The following is a 6215-nucleotide window of genomic DNA, read 5'->3' on the forward strand; positions in this document are numbered from 1 at the left end:
TGGAGATCTGTTGAAATAGATGATTTCAATGTGGGAACCTCTAGTGAATATAACTGTGCAATTACACCTTGTTGTTCTTTCTTTAGAAGATTTGTCATGCTGTTAGAACTGATTATATTTCCCGATTTCCCTTCTTTACTGCTTAATTCAACTTCCTTTCCTTCCCAAAAAAATTTCAAGAAAGGTTCTTGAAACTTAAAATCTATCGTACCCAAAGATTGTAGCCATTGGACTCCTAGTACAACATCTGCACCAACCATTGGAATGGAAATCATTAGACTATTCAAGGAATATTCTCCCATGGATAGCTTGATATTATGGCACTTTTCAAAGCAATTTATGGTTCCTCCATTTGAAACCATTACTTAACACTCTGGTGTTGGATATAGGAAGCAATTCAATTCCTTGGCTATTTTACAATGAATAAAATTATGGGTACTACCTCAATCAATCAACACTATTACTTTTTTCTTCTTAATATTCCCTTCTATATTGAAAGTTTGAGGAGTGGTAATTCCTATCACTACATTACAAGATATGGGCATATTCATTTCTTCTTTCTCTGGGATTGGTTCCTAGTGTATATCCTCTTCTTTTGATGTTTCTTATTCCTTTCCTTGCTCCTCTTCCCCATCTATGTAAATTAATTTCTTCTCAGCACACTTATGACCTTTAGTGTATTTTATATCACAATTGTAACAAAACCATTTTTCTCTTTTTTCTTCCAATTGTGTGGTGTCAACCTTGTAGGCGGTCAAATGCTATGAGAAACAACACTTCCATCTTTATAGTTGTGAGTGGTAGGCTTCCTCATTGCCATAATTTTGCTTTCCATTATTCTTGCCAAACTGAATGCCTTCTCCAATGAATCAGGTTCCCAAAGGTGAACCTCATGTTGGATGTTATCCATTAAAGTCCCTATGAACACATCAATCCTATGCTCCTCTGGAATATCTTTTACCCTTATATTTAATTTTTGGAAGTCCTCAATATGCTCCATCATTGAACCCTTTGCTTTGAGATTTATCAATTGGCTAAAAAGGTGTTTCTCTTTGTATCATCATAATGTGCTATCATTTCCTTCGTGAAAATTGACTAGGTGACAAGTCGTTTACAAGAAAAAATCCCTTTATACCATAAAAATTGATTCGGTTCTAAATATAAAGATGCAATACATACCTTTTGTAATAGTTGCACATCATGTAGATCAAAATATTTCTCCATATTTAGTATCCATGTTATGGGATCCTTGCCATCAAAATTCCTCTTATCAATCTTTGTAATATGGTGGGTATTCAATCCAATGTTAGATTCTATGAAATCATGATTAACATTTATTTTTTTCTCATCATGAGTTTCCTCTACTACCTTTTTGTCATTAGGAGGTCTCTCTTGTAGCAGTTTTTTCCCACCTTCCTTCAAACCTTCCACGTCTTTCTTCAAATCTTCCATGCCTTTCTTCAAATCTTCTTCCATGGCACATATAAAACTATTTATCTTATCTTCGATCACATTCTTCAAATCATCCATCCAATTTTGCTTACTAGGTGTTTTTATAATCTTGATTTGAGTAATTCTCTTTCTTGCTTTTAGAAGCTCGATCTTGAATCTTTTGTATCTCTAAAATTTCAGATCTCCAAGGCATAAAATTGTGACTTGCAATAGCCCTCTTTGTTCTCTTTCCAATGTCACCAGTCTGATCATAATTGGATTCTCCAAGAAAGAGTTATACACAATCTCCCAAGATGACTTGATTATATACTTGTACGAAGTTCCACGTGTCACTATTTTGACCTTGAGACCTAAAAACAATACACATAAAATTACATTCCACCCTCTTTCTGTAACTTCTTACGAAATTTCAATCTGATGCTCAGAGAGAAAGTTATGATGATTCTCCGAAGGTCACATGTTTGGGATGTAATTTGGGAGCCTTCCAAAACCCTAAATGGCTTGGACTGTATATTTGAAAATATAGTGAAACAAGATCTGAAATTTGGGCCCAAGCTTCACCATGATTTCAACTCAAATGGGTTTTAATTTTAGAGTCTAAACCTTCATAGAAAAAAATTATAGTGAAAATTCCATGATGACGTGTTTGGGATGGAAGTTTGGAGCTTGGAAAAACCCTAACTTCCTTAGATCATATCTATGAAAATATAGTGGGACAAGATCTGAAATTCGGACTTGAGGTTCATAAAGATTTCAGATCAAATGGTTTTTTTTTTTAGCTTCTGAAATGTCGTAGCGAAAATGCCACGATAATCTATTTGGAGTAGCGAAACCCTAGAATCTAAAGCTGAGATACCAAATGTTATGAAACCAGCTCAAAAAAGATAGAAAAGATAGATAAATGATCCGAATTGGATCCTAAACACTCTCTAAGCTTTCATAAGCTCGTTCAAATTATGCCAAATAGATTCAAGTCTTAGAAAGATCAAGCTATCAGAAGGAATCCTCGTGATAGTTGCCATTGTGATCGGCGCGGAGCAACGAGGACCATCAGTCGAGCGTGCAGACTGTTGGCCCATGGTAACACACGCTAGCACAAATTGGAAAAACTAGAGGCTAATTCAAGAAATGGGGGTGGTTTCTGAAAGCGCTAATCGCGTATCACAGGGCGTCCCCCTCAGCGAAGGAAAGCCCCGAAGTGCCCGGACCCAAAATGGCTATGAAATGTGGAAAAATAGTAAATTTAGTTCCGTGGATTCCACAAAGCTAGCAGGATATCAGAAAGCCTCGAGGCAGTAAGCATTTTTGACCAAATCACACCCGATGCCACACACTGAGTGACATGAATCTAGCGGAAGAGAGAGAAAATTGCTCACATCGGACAGGTAAACGTCATGCTACTTACCCGCACGATATGAAAGATGACCATAGGATCTAGGGGGCCCAGATCAACGACGAAGGCACATCCCAATAAATGATCAGATTTGACTGAGGTTGTAAAGCAAGATTACATGGGATTTGAAGTTTGATGTGGGCGACGAGTTGGCAAAAGATTCATGTTTCGTGGGTATCTTGGAGCAAACAGAAATAACGACTGTTCAAATGTGTCAAGGAACCTGACACACTCACCTGTTGCAAAATTGGTGGCTACCTCCCTATGAAGTGTTACATAGTGATGTTGACGTAGAACAAGGGAGTTCAAATGAACAGAGGAAGGAAAACCATAACGTTAGGAAGTGGAAACGAATCAATAGAAAGAAGACTGGCTTTAAAGTCATGAACTGACAGAAGAAGAGGACAAGCACAAACAGAAAGGAGTTAGTTAGACGCAGAAAGCTAAGAGAAGAGAACATAGTAAGAAGTTGAGCTAACCTGAGGGAAACATCGAGCCAGATAGAGCCAGAGAGAGTCAGAGAATCTGTGCACTCCAGAGAAAGCTTGAGAGGTTAAAGCGAACTCCTCGGCATAGGCCTGTCATGTATGAGTTTCAGATTGGGCTCATACTACTGTGACCAGTAGAGGTCAAGTACCAGTAAGGAGAGTCTGTGTACTCAAATCCTACTGATTCATATCTGTTGAGTGAGACTCAAATTGAGCTCACTGTTGTAAAGAAACTTTGCTTTGAAAACACAATAGAGAGGCCACCACTGAAAGCTTGACTAGGAGATGTAGCCTAGGAGTATTGGGCAAACTCCTTATTAAACTTGTTGTATTAAGTCTTCCTGTTATGTTTTCTCTAACTACCTCAGTGTCTATGTATTTTTCAATCTTATCGATCCATTGGATAAAGTAACATAAGCGCATCCATGCACATGAGTCTATAATACCTTTAATTATTTGTCGTGGATAATGTTGGGTATACGACCAAAGTCCCACATTGACTAGAAGTGGGGAGGATCATGGGTATATAAGGATGGACAAATATCTCCATTGGTATGAGGCCTTTTGGGGTAAAGCCCAAAAAACAAATCCATGAGGGCTTAGGCCCAAAGTGGACAATATCATACCTTTGTGGAGATATGTGGTGTCCAGAGTCCTTACAGATAAATTCCAGATCAATTGGTATCAGAGCTCTAGGTTACCAAGGTTAGACAAGCTTGTGCTGGATTTTCTTGTTGAATGCTAACTAGATCAAAGCTTAAATTAGGAAAAGGAGAGTTGGTTGAAACTAACCCTGAAATTGGAAGAGTCTATCCTGAGAGGAAAATGTCAGAAGAAAGTCCCTTGGAATCAGACCGTCAGTTCATGGATAGTTTCATGACCATGAGAGCCATGGTAGAGGAAATGTATGGAGAATTTAAGAAAGGTAGAGAGGAAGATGCATCAAACTCCAAAAGAGATAAAGGAGCAGAAGAATCTCTCCTCCATGACCTCTCTAAAGGCAAGGGGAAAGTGTTGGGTTGTGTTATATTCTTTCCATGACTAGCCCACGTAGTTAACCAGGGGGTTAAAGGGGTGGAGGGGTGGGGGGGGTGCAGCAGAGCCCCCTTTCGTTGCACCGATTGTGTAGCAGGGGGGGGGTCACAGGAGGTTTGAGGGGTACTTGTAACCCTACTTTATAAAATTTTGGTTTTGGACCCTATGTTAGGTTAGGCAGACCCACCTATGGTTTTGTGCATGATTTTCGCACATGTTTTTGGACGCAATGGTTTTCGGTCCATGCTTTTCAATCCATGGTATTGGATGCTTCGGCATGTATAAATATGTATTGTAACATTGAAAGGAATATAATGAAAAATCAAGTTGGTAGTCCCAGCTTTTGGATCCAGGGGAAATATCTATGTATTTGTGTTTTATGTGTTATGCTCTCGCATTGTTTGTTTTCTATGTTTTAGAATTCATATGTAGGTAATTTCTGTATGGGGTTAAAACCTACATTTGGCATCAGAGATTTTTTGGCTTCAAGGGGATGCCTTTGTTGCTGAGGGTTTTCGCTCAGGCCTGTGGTAGAACCTGTTTAGTGGGACATCTGCGAGATGATTCTGGTGGTGAAAGAAGATGGCAAGTAGTGGAAAGATAAAGATAGAGAAATTTAATGGTCAGAGTTTTGAGTTGTGGAAACTCAAGATGGAGGATTTGTTGGTGGATAAAGATCAGTGGATCGCAATAGATCCAGGTACTAAACCAATGGGAGTGTCCGATGAAGAATGGAAGAAGTTGGATCGGAAGGCAAAGAGCACAATATGATTGTGTGTCTCAGATTCAGTATTGCTGAATATATCAGGGGAAGCTACGGGGAAGGCTTTTTGGAACAAGTTAGGGACTTTGTACCAATCTAAGTCTCTGGTGAATAAACTGTTCCTACGGAGAAAGTTGTATAACCTGAGGATGAAAGATGGAGACATGACGAAAAAGCATATGAATGCATTTAATACTATGGTAATCCAGCTACCATCTGTTGATATTAAAATTTCAGATGAAGATAAGTGCATCAGTTTGTTGTGTTCTCTACCAAATTCGTGGGATAGTTTGGTTATTGCAATAGGTAGCAATGTAATTTCCTTGCAGCTTGATGAAATAGTATCATCCTTGCTGATGGAGGAGATGAGACGGAAAATATAGAGAACTAGAATGGTGATGCCTTGTTTGTACGAGGACGGTCCCAGAACAGAAACAAAAATAAGTCATCGAGTGGGAGATCTAAATCTCTAGGAGAACCTATAAAGGTGGTGTTCTAGAAATGGGGAAAGGAAGGACACTACAAAAGGGACTGTAAATCTAAAGCTCCTGATAAAGGAAAAGGATCTGATGATTCTCCTTTTGCAGAAGCGAAAACTACCTCAGCTGAAGGTGGGGATGTGTACTTGGCTCCTTCAAGTACACATGTAGATCATGAGGCATGGTTGATTGACTCAGCTGCATCCTTTCACTCCACTCCCCATAGAGAATGATTCTGTGAGTATGAGAAATATGATGGTGGTGATGTCTTCTTGGGGGGTGACAAGAAGGCTAGAATCATTGGTCGTGGAAAAGTAAAGTTGAAGCTACAAGGTGGAAGGGTTAGAACACTTCTGGGTGTTCTACATATTCGTACATTGGCCAGAAATCTGATTTTTGTAAGCAAGTTGGATGATGCAGGTGTAAAAATAGTGTTCGAGAAGGATACCTGCAAGATGGTGAAGTGAGTACTGGTATTGATGTGGGGAGTTCAGATTGGAACTCTATAAAGGCTGCAAGGTAGCACTATTATTGATGGGTGCAACAGTTCCATGGTTCCTGAAAGTGGAGCAAAAAATCTAGTGGTCTCTGGAGAAAAGAGCATG

This window comes from Pinus tabuliformis, chromosome J (assembly GCF_031772625.1).
Source record: "Pinus tabuliformis cultivar Carrire ecotype Pingquan chromosome J, CPIR1, whole genome shotgun sequence".
NCBI classification, from domain to species: domain Eukaryota; kingdom Viridiplantae; phylum Streptophyta; class Pinopsida; order Pinales; family Pinaceae; genus Pinus; species Pinus tabuliformis.